We start from the raw sequence: 19,753 nt of genomic DNA, 5'->3' as shown, positions 1-19,753 counted from the left end.
CTGTTGCTGTCCAGGCCAAGCCCTTCAAGTTGTATAAAAGTGAGGACAGACTGGGCCACAGCATACCAAACGATCAACAGTATGTCATGCAGGTGTATAGTTCAGCAGCCTCCATCTACACTCTGTACAAAATCACTAGGTGGTAAAGACATCATGTGACCAAATGGGTTGTAACTGTTACATAACAAGGCATAACTGACACCATCACATGCACAATGACAAACAGAACAGTCTGTATGGCAAGAGGCAGTAGGCTTGCATTAACCCCAATATATGTAAGTAATGTAAATATAGGTGAAGTATACAGTACTGTACATCCAGATACCTTAAGGCAGCTCACCCCTGATACCCCCACATATTTTAACAGCCTACGTCATTTATGGTGCTCCTCCCCAAGACTCAATAATACAGGGCCATATACCACTGTTACATACACTGGCCTCTGGAGTGCATAAGATCACACGTGTATTGTGTAGGTGACGCCCACACATATATGGCCCCAGCCCCACTGTTTGTGTGGGAGATACAACAGCAGTGGACTGATGGCAGCAATGGCAGTGTGATATACTCACAGCCCACTACGGAACAACCCCCAACAGCATGTCATATGTGCAAAGCTTGATATGTAGGTGGAGGACAGAGGCTGGAACACAGGCACAAATGTGGAGAACTGTTGCCATACACTAAGCAAGTTGCTGGTGTCACAGGATAGTCTGCAACATACCCTTAGTCAGGGAATTGAGGTTAGAAACAGAAATGGATGTAGCCATGTACTGATAGCACTCAACACACACACACTGCCAGTGAAATATTTGACTCAGGACCTGTGTGGTGGACAGACAACACATGATACTCACACCTCTGGCCACCAAGAGGATAGGCCCACAGACAGACTGCATACCAAGGTAAAGTAGTATATACACACACAACCTGTAACACCAGTACTATACAAAGCATAACACAACTCCACTCACAGTCTGTCTGTAGTTCCTGAACCTCCTACAAATATGTAGCCACCCTGAGTGCGCCTGATCTCCTGTAAGAGGTATTGCTACCTGCTGTTTGTAGCACTGATGCCCACACACAGGATGGATGCCCACATGATGTAGGGGTTTAGAGTAGGTGGTTGCCATGATAGTGGTGACTGGAAGTACTACACATGTGTAATCATTTATATATATATATATATATATATATATATATATATATATATATATATATATATATATATATACATATATATATATGGCTATCTGGATAATAGTATGTACATATATTTCTACCATATGTCCCGGACATGGAGTGTAGCTCTACCCCAGCCTCTATAGTCCCACAGTCGTAGTGCAAGGAGATGTCAGGTATGTATAGCAGGTATATTAGTAGACTATTGCTACTGTCATTGGAATTTTCTTCACATACATGGTGTGCATTGGAGGTCACATCTGCTTATAACATGTGTGCCATTGGCTACTGATAGACATCCTAAGGACATCATAGTACAGCACCGCTGCTAGCACGTAATGCCCCTGTGGACTGCAGCAGCGATATTGGCCAATATATGTGGACATTCTGACACACTCTGTACAGTCCAGAGGTATACACATAACCCCTTAGTGCTAAACATGTGTACCATGCCTGATAATATGGATGTAGACAGCCATGTAGATGGGTATAATACATAACAACTGGAATACATTTGCCACCAGAAGTTATGCATTCACACACCCCTGCCTGGCCTGACACTCAACAACCGCTGGAACAGGGGTGCCATGGCCACATACTACCCACTAGATCTTGACATACATCTGTACAGCATCCCACTGCTCTGTTTGACATACATGACTGTAAAGGGAAACCCCGGCAGCAGTACACCTGGCAAGTATCTGTACATGACATCTCACTGGGTAAGTACACTAAGTTGCTAGGCATGTAACAATGCACTGTGCAGGCTACAGGCAGACTGGCTGAACACTGGCCTACATCTCCTATGGGGGAATGCACATGTACCTACATATATACCAGGCACTACAGGCATGTGACAGCGCAGGGTAAGATACACCTGTGTGAAAGTGCATAACCACAACCAATGTGAACACAGCCACATATGTTAAACTAGCATAATATTACAGTATATGGACTATCAATTTGACACCATCCTCATACTTGCCACTCACAGACTGACCCTACATATACTGGGCTGCTACACAGTTTGGTCTGATGGCTGTCTGTGGTATGGAACATGTGTGTGTATGGCCCTACAAGCATATACGCCAATATGGTACTATACAGTGGAGCAGTATGTAACATTAGATAGTACGGGACCTAGAACAATGACATCTACCACAGTCTGTACACAGGCTACATATTAACAATATACACACTGCCAACATTCACCATAAGTACACAGACCTCAGTACTGTACAAACATCCACAGAATGTCCAGGTTATGTCATCAAATATAACCCCTACTGTACATAACATGTGTAGCAGTCTGATATCTCACTGGCTTGTTATCAAATATGATAACACTAATTATGGTGTACAGCACATATGCACCACTTCATGCATGGCATATGCACACAGGTTGACAGAGTTGTGGCTGGAAGCACATATACAGGGCCAATAATGACATGTTGCTGTGATAACCTCACACATTTACTGTTGTAACAGTGTTTGTTTCAACATATGTCCTATGAGGGATAAGAAGCCAGTAACTGTCATGGCTTTCACCATCTACAGACTGCAATCCTCACACTACCTTCTGCAGTCCACAGATAGATGCTCTGTTGGTAACACATGAAACCAAATGCACAACACACTGCCCTGTCTGCAGATGACCCTGCAGATGGGGAATCCACATAAACATGGAACTGACATGGCAGGTATTGCGACATGTAGGACAGTCATATCCACACAGACACTGTTAAACCGACAGTACTTCAAATGCAGTATAGCAGCACTTACAGTCTGTAGTCAGGTCAGGCACATCCCCCTCTTGTGTGTTGCCCTGTTTCCACAGTGTATGTTGTTAGAGGTAAATCCCCAATCCATCTGATATGCTGTTTGCCAAACAACTTATCTAGTTCCTGCTCACAGTGAATGAAAAGGGCCATCACCAACATGATGTTCCTAGATATTGGAGTGTGTTTCCATGCAATTGGCTATGGGAATGTTACCACAGCTGTTCCACATACAATCAGCTATGGGAGGGCTGCAGTTCATGCAGAGGCCATCAGCTGATCATGAGCATCACTTAAAATACACATGGTACTGCACAGCAAAGCAGGTGTAGGTCTCCACATCCACCAGAGAGGGAGTGGGAGAGGTAGACAGAGGCAAAGACAAGGCAGGGAGTGGTGGGATAGTAAAACCTGAGCTAGTTTGTGTCACACACCTACCAGCACAGGGTATCAAAACCCTGACGACTATGTAGTACTATCACAGTTCTGTGCAGTTATTGGATGTGCCACATGGGTTACCTGTTGTGGAGCCATCAGAACATATATGTGATGGTGACTGACATCTACAACAGGGATACGATAGGTGATGTACACATGCCTGTCCACATGTACAGGTGCCAGCAACAACACAGCCACACTCTCACAGGGAAGCACACACACTGACACGCTTGGCAGGGCCAGGATTACAACTCATCAGTGGTGAGATTGCCACAACACATCACTGTGCAGGTATCACATGCCCCACACGTGTCATATGGTGGTTGTATGGGCAAAGGATGTGGGGAGGTGTCTGACATCAGACAGCATGCTTCAGTATGCCCATGGGGGTTGTAGGGAGTGTAGATGTGGACATAAGCACAATCCAACACACACACACACACACACACACACACACACACACACACACACACACACACACACACACAAACACACACACGGTGCCAGTACTGACATGCATGGGTGTATGTCTGCACGGGTGTGTGGTAGTCGACTGTGCCAGGCGGCTGTACAAGGCTAGGTGATGGGTATACCTTGGCATCAGGCCATATGATGATGGTCTGCATTATGGCTCAGGACTGTAGTGTCTGCATTTGCCTACACAGGTGGGTATTGTATCCCCCATCCAGTCACCTGGGTGACTATTGTGTGTGGCCAATGCTGTGCATCGCTTGCCATGTATGTGTTCCTTAGTGCATGATATGGACGATGTCTGGGATGTGTACACCTCCCACATCCATGTACAGTGACATGTGGAACTGTACGTGGGGTGTCTTGCCCGTGTTGTGAACACAGATTATTATCAGATGTGCCGGTCCTGCCCACCTGTTGCGGGAATTGGTAATGGCCAGCAGGTGTACCCTGCACCTACATTGATAGCATGCTAATGGCATTCCCTGGTGTCAGTGGCATCTGTCAATACAGGGTATGTTGTCAAGCATGGTATGTCTTTTGTGGGTTACATGTGATGGCACCACAGGTGTTTTAGGTGTCCATTGGGCAACATGGGGAAGGTGCACTGTCTGCATGTATGTGCATATTGGACAGATGGACAGGGTGCCATGCCCTCTGTAGCTGACGGCTATCACCCCATAGTTACTATCAGTGGCCAATATGCAGTGTACTACCCACATATTGGCTGTTGCCTAGGCATGTGAGTATGTATGAGACATGGGTTGAGAGTGTGCTCTGGGTAATACTCGGGTTGCTAACTGTGATTGCCTGGGCTTGATGTCACATGTATGGGTATGGTTTTGCACCCTAGCTTCTCAGCTATTTCACATCTGCCATCCCTGTATGGTGGACATTGTGATATATAGTAGGGCCAGCATATAAGAAATATGCAAAACCCACTCTACATTGGCCACATGTGTCACACACTCACAATCACCTCCACACAGGATACGTGTTACAAACACACACACATGCACCTGTCATGTCTGGGAGTAGAACCCCTACTTAACTAGTTTATTATACTACACAGGTATAGTACACGCCATGGAGATTACTGGAGTATTCCTTCCCCAAAGGTGCATATCACATTGGATGACATCAGCAGGTTTGCCAATGTAGGACTTTTGTAATGTACTGCGTGTGACTAGCCTAAAATGCATTGCTCCCCACACAGACAGTCATACACACACAAAACATCCACAACTGACATGTGGGTATAGAACCCCTCAGAGAGATCTATATCACACTACAGCATGGAGTTGTTATACGATGCACCACAGAACTCCTTCCCCAAAAGTGTATATCACATTGGATGACATCAGCAGGATTGCCAAAATAGGCCATTTGAAATGTACTGTGTGTGACTAGCATAAAATGCATTGCTCCCTACACAGTGATGCACACATACCAAACTTTCTCAACTGACATGTGTAAGTATAGAACCCCTAACAGAGGTCTATATCACACTACAGCATGGAGCTGCTGTAGGATGCACCGTGGGGGTTAATAGGGAGCACCTTCCCCAAAGTTTATTTCACATTGGATGACATCAGCAGGATTGTCAAAGTAGGCCTTTTGAAATGCACTGTGTGTGACTAGCCTAAAATGCATTGCTCCCTACACAGACAGTGACCCACACAGAAAACATCCAGAACTGCCATGGGAGGGAATGGAACCCTACCACAGTTCTACATCACACTACAGCAGTATGCAGTTACAGGACACACTACAGAGATTCCTGGGCTACATTCTTCTCAGAGGTGTATTTCTAGGTGGGTGACATCAGCAGCCTTGCCAAAGTTGAATATATGAATTGTAATGTGTGTGAGTACCCTTAAAAGCACTGCTCTCTACACAGTCAGAAACACACACAAACACTCACAGTTACAAAGTCTGGGGTTGGAACTCAGTTACAGGATGTGCTATGGAGCTTACTGGGCTGCGACCTTCACAGAGGTGTATTTCTAGGTTGGTGACATCAACAGCCTTACCAAAGTTGAGTATATGAATTGTAAGGAGTGTAAGTACCCTAAAAAGCATTGCTCTCTTCACAGTCAGAGACAGACAGACATGGTTGCCAAGTCTGGTGTTAAAACACCTACCTAACTATTTTATCACACTACAGCAGTACACAGTTACAAGACGAGCTACAGAGATTACTGGGCTACAACCTTCCCAGAGGTGTATTTCTAGGTTGGTGACATCAGCAGCCTTGCAAAAGTTGAGTATATGACTTGTAAGGAGTGTAAGTACCCTAAAAAGCATTGCTCTCTTCACAGTCAGACATGCACACACAGACTCACACACACACACACACACACACACACACACACACACACACACACACACACACACACACACACACACACACACACACACGCACACACACACTTGCCAAGTCTGGGGTTAGAACACCTATCTAACTACTTTATCACACTACAGCAGTTACAGGATGCACTATGAAAATTACTGGGCTATAGGCTTCCCAGAGGTGTATTTCTAGGTGGGTGACATCAGCAGCTTTGCCAAAGTTGAGTATATGTCTTGTAAGGAGTTTGTATACCCTAAAAAGCATTGTTTTCTACACAATCAGACAAGCACACAAACACACACAGTTGCCAAGACTGGGGTTAGAACTCCTGCCTAACTAGTTTTTCACACTACAAGCAGTATGCAGTTATGTGACACACCATGGAGATTACTGGGCTACAATTCTCCCAAAGGTGTATTTCACCTTGGTTGACCTCAGCAGGCTTGTCATAGTAGGTCTATGGGGAAGGCAGTGTGTGCATGGGACATAACCCATTCATGTACAGGTTGACATGCCACATGTGGGCACACACATGGTCATATGTCACAGGTACGTGTATACAGGTGCTAGATGACTACTTCCTTGTACAGTCATGTTGCACAGCTGGCACATGCACCACATAGTCTGTAATGCTGACAGATACCGGTGGCTAGTATCTGCAGTGAGTGACATCTGCACTTCATGTGTTTGGGGCACTTTGGCTGTGTGCTGGGTGGGACAGGCCTGGATGGCTCCTTGTCACAGTCACCCTCTTCCACACATGTATGTACGTCTACCTTTGGCTTATTATAGTGTGTTATCCTGACATATATGTCTTTATTCCTATCCACTGTGTGTGCAAGGCATGAGTGGTGCATACTAACCAGTGTCTGCCCTAACAACTGCAATTGCCAGATATGTCTGGTCCACTGGTGTTTGCAGTCATGGTCTTCACGTGTTTATGTGTGTGAGCATGCCCAGTATGACATTTCAGTATGTTGTTGACTGACATTTCCTTAATTTCTCTGAGTGTGTGAGCATGCCCAGAATGGCCGTCTGTATTGAATGTGTGGATCATGTCCAGGTAGTTTGTTCTGCAGTGCTGACCTTTGTGTTGTACACCAACAGGTAGCATGCTGTCTCTGCAGGGTATCAATCGATCATTTGGCTTTGACTGTTACTACATTTCTGCATAGCAGGGGTGGGCAGTCCTGAGTGTTTCTACATTGCCACACAGGAGTGGGGGGACATCTGACTGTTATTGCATTACTATGTAGGATGGGGGGCAGACCAGACTATTTCTACATTTCTACACGGGGTTGGGGGGCACACCTAACATTTATTACATTACTATGTAGGATGTGGGGGCACACCTGACTATTTCTACATTTCTACACAGGGTTGGGGGGCACACCTGACTGTTATTACATTACTATGTAGGATGTGAGGGGCACACCTGACACTTGTACACATTTGCTATGACTGTACTGGTATGTCATGTACTCCATTTCATTCTGTATTACTAACTATCATGCTGACTCGAGGCGTAACAATGTACTACAGATCGTGGCTTTGATTGCTCTACATATTATTGTCTGACTTCCTACCCTTCAGAACTAACATCCCATTGCCTGCCCTGCTGTGGTCTGTCTGTGTAGGCCTGGGTGGGAGGTTAACCATAGCCATCATTCTGGGGCCATGGCACATGTTCTGTTTGCATTTGTCTACACCTGTCCTGCTGGCTGAGACTGCTGTTGGGTATGTGAACTGTCCTGACTGGCATGTGTGGGTCATATGGACACACATGTTGCTCAGCACATTTCCTGCTGTGGGTTTTGTCACCCTGTGTAGTATTGGCTACTATGGTGACTCCAGTATGTGTTACAGATGTCAGGGTGCCAATATGGGTGTCTACTTTCTGCTGCCATAACATTCAGCCACCCAATTCCCTTGCATGCTCACATCCATACCATAGCTACAGGTAAAAACACATTCTACTCCATTTGGCAATTGGTAGGTTGAGAGACTTACCTTGAGGGTGTGCCAGACTTGTGGATGGTGCTGGAGGGCTGCCTATGTCAGATGCACATAGTGCACTCCCTATACATGGTTGTGCACAGGTAGTTTCATGTTTGGCATCCCTTTTACTGTATGTGAGAGTCAGAGAGAGGTGTCATTCCCTGTTCCCTACTGTGTCAGTGCATGTGCTATGCATTGCCTCTTTGCCAAGGCCAGGGCATACTGGGCACACCTCCTTCTGCCTACTGGGGCAGGCTCAGGTTGTTCCTCCTCTGGGTCAATCTGTGCCTGTGCAGGCGTTGGCATTGGTGGGGGGCTGTGTGGCCTTTCCCCATGCTGTTCTTGCTGCAGTTGTTTCCGCAGGATCATATTGTGTAGCATGGCAGATACCATAACGATTTGGGTACATGTAGCTGGTGAATACTGCAAAGCTCTATCGGATGTGCCCAGACACCAGAACCTTGACCTGAGCATCCCAAACATACACTCTATTATATGTCTGGCCTGTGTGTGTGCCTTGTTATGGCGTTGTTGTTCAGTTGTGTGTGCATTTCTGATGGGTGTCATCCACCACCGCTCCAGTGTGTACCCAGCATCCCCCACTAGGTGACTGTAGGGGATGTCCCCATTGGCAAATCTCTTGTACAGTTGCATCAGATGCCATATGTGGGAATCGTCAAAGCTTCCAGGGCAGCCAGCACACACATTCATCATGATGCCCTGGGCATCACATACGACCTGGCAGTTGATGGAGGGGATGCCCCTGTGGTTGCTGTAGGCTCTACCCTGCTCACCGGGTGGTGGTTTGATGCATATGTGCATGCAGTTTATAGCACCCACTACCCCAGTGTATTCTGCTATTTGGTGGAAGAGATGCATATTGCTGGTCAACACCTCATGGATGTTGAGGAAATATACGTGCTCACTGGCATGTGCTGACATGGCATCCAAAAACTGGTGGAATACTCTGGATGCTGATGCCTGTGAGATCCCCATGCTATCCCCAATTGTGCTTTGAAAGGTACCTGTGGCTAGTATACCTAAGCCTACACATAACTTGGTATCCACTGGGATGGGTTTCCTTCGGTCAGTGTGGTGTGACAGGTGTGTTTGGCACAGCTCAACACACTGCTGTAGGAGGTGTCTATCCACCCAATAGTGTTCCACTATCTCCAGCTCTGGGCACCCCCTGGTAGGTTACCCTGGGTCTGTACACTCTTCTCCGTCTCCTTACTATGGGTTGCTTGGCAGCATTCACATCCTCACCACACTCAGCTTCTTGCACATTTTGTTCTATGTTGCCTGCTGCAGCCCTTCTCATTTTGTAGGTTTGTTTGTTAAAATTTCCCCACTTGTATACACCAGTGGTGTAGAGTGTGGGAAAAACAGAGGGGAAGGTGTTTGCTTAGTTTATAGTAGTGTTCTGTTCTGGGCTAGTCTGCTGCCTGTGTAATTGGTTGATTCTGATACATTTCACCTGCCAGATAAGCTAGTTCTCCTTGATTGCCTTCCTACTGCTGTTTTCCCTTCCCATTGCCTTCCTGTTTAAGCCCGTGTGCACCATGCAAACAGATTGCTCAAATGTGCACACTGCTGCTATTTCCTGGTTTAACTTCTTTTTTCTTCCTATAAAACCCAGTGTGCAGTACGCACACCCACGTATGCTTTGTAAAGAGTGCTAGGCAGGTTTAGACAAACCCCATAGCTTAGCTGTGCTAAGCTAGGAGCAAACCCAAGCCACAGGCCTTCAATCCGCTTACAGTATACCTGACACACACACCCATGATGTCACCTACTTCCTAGTCTTGCACCCAGCTATTCATACTCTTACACTGTTGGGACCTGCCTCACATGCTGGGGAAAACTGGGATTCACTATTCTTCCCCTTATTTGCAAAGGATTGCCTGCTAATGCATAGTTGCATATCTCACACTGAGCCTCCCCCCTTAGCAACCACTACTCACTGGCCAGGTTGTCTTCTGCCTGCCATTGACTTGCATGGCAGAATACTTATTTTAGTTAAAATTCTTATTTTAGGTTTATTTTCTTATTTTTCTCCCAATCCCGTTTGCGCACCACTGCCCTATGCTTAAACAGCTGAGATCGGCAAAAATAAATAAATAAATAAAAGTTAATTTTTTTATTTTTTGTATTGTTTGCAATGCCAATGGCCTTTTACTTGGCCACTGGCATGCTTCCTCAATGATATGCAGCCTTTATTTGGAGCTGTCATAGCACCTTTTTTGATTTTGCAGAAATGTACTCGGTTACTAACCGAGTGCATTTCTGCAGATAGAACTAGTATTGCATGGACTGTTGCAAGCTTCCTGGATTACAAAATCACCTCATTTGCATGGATTTCACCTGCAAATAGGGTTATTTTCATACCAGGGCTTAGTCCGTGCAAGATTAGTGCAGGAGCACTCGTGCACACCCTGCAGGCTGTTCCTGGATCACATGGCAGACATATTGCCTGCTGGACTCCTACACCAATCTTGCACTCTGTGCAAGCTTTTGTGAATCCAGGGGTCAGTTAGAAACTGAATACTTTTCCTAGGATACTCACTTTTTGTCATTTGGTCAATTTCACTCAAAACATACAAAATCTCAAGGAATGCAGAACTAAATCATACCATTTCTACCGGTTTGTAATAAAAGGTTTGACCTCTGCCATGGTGTTAATAGGTGGGATGGCGACCTATTTCTCAAAAAACTTTCTTTCCTCTTGTTCACATTACTAATTAAGGTAGTTCATGGTGAGCATTGCAATGTCTTGCAAATGCACATTTCCTTCAAACGGTACTCCAGGATCCTCAGACCTTCAGACTCATCTGCTCTTACACTTATTACTCCTCTGTCCTCACTTGCCTCTGCTGTAAGATCCTTCTATTTTTTCCTGGTCCATCCTTCTAGAATGTTATTTCTAGAACTCTTTTTCAAGTCCACACTCTTGTTATTTTTACCAAGTCACCACAAGTTATGACTGCAACTATTTTATTTTATTTGTATTTTTTTTCTGGATGAAAACATAAATGCCTGGGAATTCACACCAAATAACTCCTACATTATCATCTGTCTTAATTTGCAATTTAGGAGTGTGCTAATGTAAATGCCTGGAAAGTGTTACCATCATACTGATCTATCTAAATTGTGACTGATTGCGATATACATCTATATTACTACTGCATCTTTTTATTGTTATTTCTTTAGTCTGTTACATTGTTATGACTGAAAATGTGCCCCGGTGGTGCAATTCACCTGCTTGCTGTTTGCTCATATATGCACACACACACACACACACACATACACACACATACACACACACACACAAATGTATATATATATATATATATATATATATATATATATATATATATATATACACACACACACACACACATAAAAGAGCTTGCAACTCAGATACTATTCTTGCAAAGGTCAGTGCAATCGGTAAAGCTCTTTTCCATGCTAAGAGGTTGGGCTATATGAAACACCCCTGTTCTAGTGTGAGTAGATCCAGTCTGTGTGGAAGCTTGTAGTAATTACCCTAAGCAATTTCCAAAAAAAAAGGGAGAGGCACTGTTGCCTGGGCTAGAAATTAATCTTCAGAAGTACCCTGGATATCAGCAGAAATGGTGGAAAAGCATACAGGAACATCTTCTCCAAGGATAAAAGGGCATCTGCTTTTAGGCCTTCTTGCATGGAGTCCTGGCACAGAATTTTGCCAGCTGATTGTTCAGAGAGAAGGCAAAAATGTCTTCTTGAGGATCTTCCCACAGAAGGGTAAAATCTTGGAAGACCTCGGATCTAGTTTCCATTCATGAGGGCCTGTCGTTGTCCTGCTGAGCTTATCTGCAACACAGTTTTCACTAATGGAATGTAGGATACATTTAGAGTGAAACTTTACCATAAGGCTATATTCAATGCTAACATGGCTAGTCTGCAGAGGAGATATGACCTGGTTCTCCTTTGCTTGTTGATGTACTACATTACAGTGGCATTTTTGTTAACCACTTAGAGAGGTTTTAGGGACCAAAAGTGATTCAGATAGATGAGTGCCTTGATAAGAGCAAGCATCTCTTTTATATTTATGTGTTTGTTGCCCCAGATACTTTGCACTTTTACCCTCTTTGACACTACTCCCCAAGCAAAGTCCGAGGCATCTATGGTGACTGACTGTTTTGGAGCAGGAGGAGAGAGGGGGACTTGAATTCAGGGATATTTGATGTCTCCACCAAGTGATTTCTCTTCTCACAAATCCCAGAACTGGAATCTGAAAAGACAATAGGTGTTGGTGCTGGGACCAAAGAGACTAAAATACCATTGTATCTTTTTCATGTGGAGTCTTGCAAGAGGTACTATGACAATCACAGAGACCTAGAATTCTGAGGTATTCCCTCACAGTGATTGAAGTCTGAGTGGAAAAACAGTGAAATAGATCTAAATATAGATTTTTTTTTTCCTGTGGAAGAAAATCTCTTTGTACTGAGGTCTCTAGCAAGCACACAGGAATATAATCCTGTGCGATGGAGTCGAAAAATGAGATTTGAATGTCCTCCTAGGTTTACTATCATATAGTCGATAGACAAAATAAATACATACCTTAAATGTCAACTAAAAACTTCAACTCAGGATGTCAAGAAGGTCAGAATATCACAAACACACTTCCTGTTTCAAATGCGACCTTTTTTGACATCTGTAGACTGCAGTCCAACACTGCTCATCAACTGACATGAGAATTTTGCAGGGGGGCAAGACTCCCTGTAGCCCCTGTGGGGGCCTGCACCCCCCTCACCCCAAGCAAATTATATATTCCAACTCCAAGATTGCACTACAGTGGGGAAAAGGGTAAATTTTCTGATCCCCACTGTACCACGATCTCTAGTTACAAGATCGACCTCATATGTGCGAATGCACAGTGCATTTGCTGAACCAGGACTCACACAAATGAAGGTTCAGCAACACGGGATTCAGACAACGGTACTTCAACATCTCACGGTCACTGAACCTTCACTCAAAATTGTGAAAGTAAACCACTGTCCTACATGTAGGAGATCTCTCACCCAAGGGAGATATTCCACACTCTAAAAACAACTTTACAAAGATAAGCAAGAAATCTTAATATGGAAAAATGTGACTATCCTACAGCCTGCAATGAGTTATAACTGAAGCTAGACACTTTGTTAACACTTTTGGTGCAGTGGATAGCCCAAACGCTAAGACAGAGAATTGATAATGAGATCCAGACACATAAAACCTTAAGAAACTTCCAGAGTCTGAATGAGTAGGAATGTGGTGATAAACATCTTTCCAATTTTTTTATCACATTTTTGCTCTTTTGCTCACAAAATTTGTGGTTTACTGGCAAATCAGTGAGGTCTGAATTCACTAAATAATAACAGACATTTAAGTTTCACAGTTCATATCCTTCACAAAATGCATTCTAACACAAAGCCTTTTATGTTAGCAACTTTCAGGTTTATGCAGGCAATACTTAAAATCTGTCCCTATTTTTGTACCCTTGTCCCCCCATTGTTTTTGGCTTTGTCCTGATTTCTTGTGCTAAGAAATTGAGAGGTATGCCCGGATTTGATAAGTGAACAGAACTCCATTGGAAAATTTGAAGAAGTGGGGCTGAAAAATCGGAGAGCTTACCCCTCATCACATTTTTTATTACTTCTGCAGAAGATGGTCTAAAAACTAAATGTATATCAAAAGCAGAATTTAAAATCTCATGTTTGCATCTTCAGGGAGATTCTAAGAATGAGGCCAGGCAAACCTCCTCAAAACAGTATTAGTGGCAACAGCCCTGGAAGTAGAATCTACAGAGTCATAAACACACTTTAAGCAATGAGTAGTGACTTGAGAAATTGAAGAAACTAAACTTCACAATGCAGATTTTTCATCACAGGAGGCAACTGCAGATAAAACAATTCTCATACTTTCATAATTATTCAAAATGAGAGGAATACAACATAGGCAGTAGTATACTTAACACCAAAAGTGTGATAAGAGACCTTGGGACACAGGTGGACAGTAGTCTCTCCTTTGATAATCACATCGCCACAGTAGTCAGGAAATCCTTCTACATGGCACACCTCATCACAAAAGGTTTCTCATCCAGAAAAAAAGAGGTCATTGTTCCCCTCTACTCATCACTCATTAGACCCATTATAGAGTACAACGCCCCTTTTGGTATGTACCTCACAAGACATCTACAACAACTGGAAAGGCGCCAGAAATACCTCACAAAGAGGATTACTGGCCTCAAACAGATGCCCTATGCAGACCTTCTAAAAAAACTCCAGCTTTACTCCGTTGCATATCGCCTACTCAAAGGTGATCTCTGCCTAACATACAAAGCTATGTCAAACCCAGAGCTGTTGGACATGCTCCACTTAAAGAAATCCCAATCCCTCCAAGCTACACGCACTAGGGACCTAAACCTTGTTACCACAATAAACAGAACATGCCGGAGGGATAGATTCCTGTCCCAGAGACTTCCCATACTCTGGAATAAACTACCTATCTATATAAAACAAAGCTCCTCATTAGCACTCTTCAAGAAAAATCTTGATGATTGGATGGGAAATAGGAAATTCACCCTGGGGATCACCTCTGTGGCTCTGCTCGACAGTGGCACAGGAAAATAATTTTCTTGGGTGGCAAAAGCCAGGGTATCTTTTTGTCTGGGCTTGTATAGGCCCCAGGGCCGATAGCCTAGTACCTACCTATGATTCTAAATAAATTTTAACATATGTGCCTGACAACTGAAAATTCCAAAAATTAAAGTTGTCAAAACATACACTTTTTTCCCAGACTTATCGATTGTTTATCATCCTTGTCAGTAGGGGAAAGATTAGAATTAACAAAATGTTTGGTAGCAGCTTGATTAACTAAAGTTATAGCTGCTGGGTCACATCTAGGATGAGATATAAAATTTTGAAAGACTGAAGAACTCTGTACATTTGATTTGCTCTCAAGTGCGGCAGCCTGACTGTGAGGGAAACCACGAGATGTGAAAAAAAACACTGTCTAATGCTGACAAAACTAGGGAGATGGAAGGAGGTTCTGGAAATTCCATTTATAACTGTTCATAATATCTTCTGATGGACTGAGAAACCTCAGTGTTCTCTTATTGAAAACACTGGCACATTCTGCAAATAGTTTCACAGAAAAAGAATCCTTGGCAGGTAGATTCAGATAACATGCTGCCCTCTGAGCCTGAGTCAGAGTCAGAAATCTGAGGACAAAAACCTGTATCTGCCCCATCACTTTCCTCTCCAGCTTAAATTTCTTAAATTTCTGCAGGAAAAGAGGAATGCCTTTTTATTTTTTTCAGAAACCACATGATGAGAAGAGTCAATAGCCTATACAAGACTCTGTGGCAGAGTTAATGAGCTACTCCTGTTCAAGAAACCTGGTAGAGGAAAAGACACATTTAGCTTTCTGTTTCCTTTTGTTAAGAAAGTTGAGGAAAACAGGATTATTAATGGCAGCAGCAGCTTCCCCATGGATGGGCACATTATTCTGGCTAAGCAGGGGTGCCTTCCCTATCTTTTTCCCAAAACTGACAATTGTGCCTCCCCTTTGGCCACTGATTGGACTATAACAGCCACAGAGGACATGGCTACCTCCTTGTCTATGGTGGCTATGTGGACAATGCCAGAGGGATCCAAGGAAAAAGATGACTGGACTGAGGGACCAGCTTTGGCCACAGCAGAGTCTTTCACCTGTGGGTGAGGCAAATTATGAGCTTCCTCTCATGAGAAAGTCTGCTTAGATAACCTTTTCTTTCTGTGGCTAAAGAAGGACCAACTGTGGGAACATTATTTTTTCCATGATCGAGCTAAAATGGTGCTTCCTTCCAGAGGGAAACTAATCAGAATAAGCCGGTAAAAGTGGAAAAGCAGAAAAAAGTTACTTTTCTCAGTAAAAACAATAAAAAGCACTGTAGTATACTTTATAAGTCCCAAAAAGTAAATTAAACACATTTTCAACAGAAAAATGGCCTTAGAATGTTTAAATTAGCTTTTTAGCTGTTAAAATAAATGTGTTCTCCAGTTTAAAAGCACAAAAACTGGTGGAATCACCAAATCAAGCAGCTGTATAATAGGAGGAAGAAAATCAATGCAAAACTTAGGAGGTGCAGCACCCAGCAGGATAAAAATACTCTCATTAAACTAAACAAAGAACTCAGAGGACAAATAAAGTCTACCAAAGCCAAATTTGAGGTATGTTCAGCCTCCCATGCCAAAGACAACCACAAAACATTCTTTAGCTATGTCCACAAACTCAAAGGCAATATACAATTGTCTGCAGAGCTCATAGTACATGGAGCCACCTATACTGAGCCAGAAGATACAGCAAACCTACTGGGTGAAAAATTCAGCTCCAACTTTACTCCTCTCTCCCCATCAACCTTCCCTCAGCAAATATCAAATATAACTCCCCCTACTATCACTAGGGAACAGGTCATTTATGCTCTGTCTAAAACCAAGAACACTGCATCAATGGGCCCAGACAATATCTCAGGATGCCTTCTAAATAGCATGAAACATGACCTGTCAGGGCCCCTGGAATTATTGCTTAACTGTAGCCTCCAAACAGGCTTTGTGCCTCTTGAATAGAGAAAGGCAACAGTCATCCTTCTGCACTAAGGTGGGCCATCTACAGACCTTGGAAACTACAGACCCATAAGTCTCACTAGTTTTATATGTAAAGCCATGGAATAATTGTCATGGAGATGATCAGTAGAGATATAGTAAACCTCCAAATACTGGAGTCAATCCACTTTGGTTTTGTAAAGGGCAGATCATGCCTACTCAACCTTGTGGACTTCTTTGAGAAGGTCACTAAAGCAATAGATGAGGGCAAAATAATTCACACTGCCTGCCATGACCTGGCCAAGGCATTTGACACAATACCCCACTCAGGCATTGTTGGCAAACTCAAGAGGTTAGGTACAAACCCGTATGTCACCCAGACAGGACACAGAAAGCTAGAATTGGGGAGTCCACCTCTGCAAAGAGGCCAGTCACAAGTGTAGTCCCTCAGGGATCAGTCCTTGGACCGCTCCTTTTTGGCATTTATTTCTCAGAAGTCAAGGCCAATGTCAGTGCTCTCTGGCTGACTAAATTTGCAGATGATTGCAAATTAGAATCTGTCATTGAATCTCACACTGGCATAAATATTCTTCAGGAGCGGGTGGCACAGACAAACAACTGATGTCAGAGTCATGGACTAAAACTAAATGTCAAGAAATGCATAATAATATCCTTTGGGAAGTCATCCATCCCTGGTAATTATCATATTGACCACACACCCCCTATAGCTGACCCAGCAGTCAGGGACTTAGGGACACATGCAGATAGTAATCTAGCCTTTGACCATCATGTGTCTACAGTGGTGAGGAAATTATTCTATGTTGAGCAACTTATAAACAACGGTATGGCATCTAAGTCCAAGGAAGTTATAGTTCCACTGTATTCAGAATTCATCAGACCTATCATTGAGTACAATGCCCCCTTTGGTATGTACCTAACCAAGCATATCCAAGAATTGGAATGTCCACAAAGGTTCCTTATAAAATAATACAAGGTATAAGTAATATGTCCTATTCAGACTGCCTCAAGGCCCTATCCCTGCATTCTGTCTCCTACAAGCTTTTGAGGGAAGATCTATGCCTAGCATACAGAGTGTTGTCAGACCCCACTCTGATGGACTTCCTGTATATCCACAAAACAAACAGTACCATAATTACCCATTCTAAAGACTTAAACCTTGCCTGTGATATAAATAGGACCTGCTGGAGAGACAGGTATGTATCCCAGAGACTACACCATCTATGGAATAGGCTCCCCATCCATATGAAGCAGAGTTCCTCCCTAATCCAATTCAAGTGCAACTTGGACAATTGGATGGGAAACTGGAAATTCATCCCTGGTTTGGCACCTATGTCTCTGATGCAAACAGGTAACCTGTAAATGGTTCCTCTCCCAGGCTTATGCTTACACTTATCAAGGGTGTCAGAACTCATCAGAGATTTGGGATACATGGCTAGGCTTTAAAAGGCCCTTCTGGTCATTAGCCTATGAAGCTATGAGTGATTTTAATGACCATTTACTGTGATTATTATTATTATTATTATTATTATTTCACCACATATTAGACCTGAGGCATGCAATCAGAAAAGTGATTACAACTGATGGGTACAGTGGCCATCTATGGGTAAAATGATTTACTTCTGCTGCTGTCAGAACACTGTTAAACAATAGCCACGGATCTGGCATAGATTTGTACTGAGGTCTTATGTGGATAAAAGTTACTTCTGTTGTTGCATGAGTAGTGTTGCTGTTTCAAACTGCTGTGCTCTGAGATCTTGGCTGTATCTTCTTCTCTTTGGAGACAGAATGCCATCTCATTTTCATTGTGGGTTTATCTATGCACCCTGGTTTCCTCCACCACCCTAAAGACATGCTGTAGGTGAATTGCCAGTTCTCCAGTCTGCCTGTAGGTAAGCATGCAGCTATGTATGTGTGGGTTTCTGCAACTTGAAATATCTGAGCTTTTCAGTGGCAGTGACAGAATGTGAGGTGAAAAATTATTGCCCCTAGCAAGACAGAAATGATACCACTGTTTTTTACCAGTGGACAGACACATTATTGCTGAGTATATACATAACATCTAAAATGACTGTGTGGCAAGAAAGTTAAGACTTCATCATTCAAGAAGTAAGACACAAAAACATGCAGGTCATCAGCACTTCGAGACTCCACACCCTGTGTCGTATAAGTGGATACTGACACAGACCTAGTAGTGCCCTGTGTCCTGAACCTCACTTAGTTTAAAACCAGCCATGCTCAGAAGTGCACCAAAAGCTCACTGTACTTTGTGTGTGTGTGTGTGTGTGTGTGTGTGTGTGTGTGTGTGTGTGTGTGTGTGTGTGTGTGTGTGTGTGTGTGTGTGTGTGTGTGTGTGTGGGTGAATAATGTCATTATTCCTTAAATTTTCCTCCCTGATCTCAGAGGTGTGCACAGGTCACTATAGCTACAGGCTAGAGACTCTGTAGTCAGTATTTCTTTTAGACCCCAGAAGGTGCACAATAAAGCTTTCAGATAGTCTGGTTTTTACACAGTTTATTCTTCACTCCGCAATAGCACAAATGATACTCAATCTATAACGTTCAATGTAACAAATACATTTTCGTTTTAAAACTTCATCAAAGGTTTTAGACTAACAAAAATACTTTGCCTCATGGAGTTCATAGGTTACATATTTTAATTAGGTCTCATTTATTATTAAGTACTTGAATGGAAGCTTTTAATTCAAATTCGTATAAATAGGAATTGTATTAAGACCAGCCCACATCTGATGAAGTTTTAAAATGAAAACGTATTTGTTACATTGAGCATTATAGACTGAGTGTCATTTGTGCTATTGCGGAGTGAATACTCGGAATAAACTGTGTAAAAAATGGACTTTCTGAAAGCTTTATTGTGCACCTTCTGGGGTCCATTTTTCAATTTACTGT

Source organism: Protopterus annectens, chromosome 2.part1, assembly GCF_019279795.1.
Source record: "Protopterus annectens isolate FY-2018-M chromosome 2.part1, PAN1.0, whole genome shotgun sequence".
NCBI lineage: Eukaryota > Metazoa > Chordata > Ceratodontiformes > Protopteridae > Protopterus > Protopterus annectens.
The sequence above is the reverse complement of the archived record's forward strand: the minus strand, read 5'-3'. Positions refer to the sequence as shown.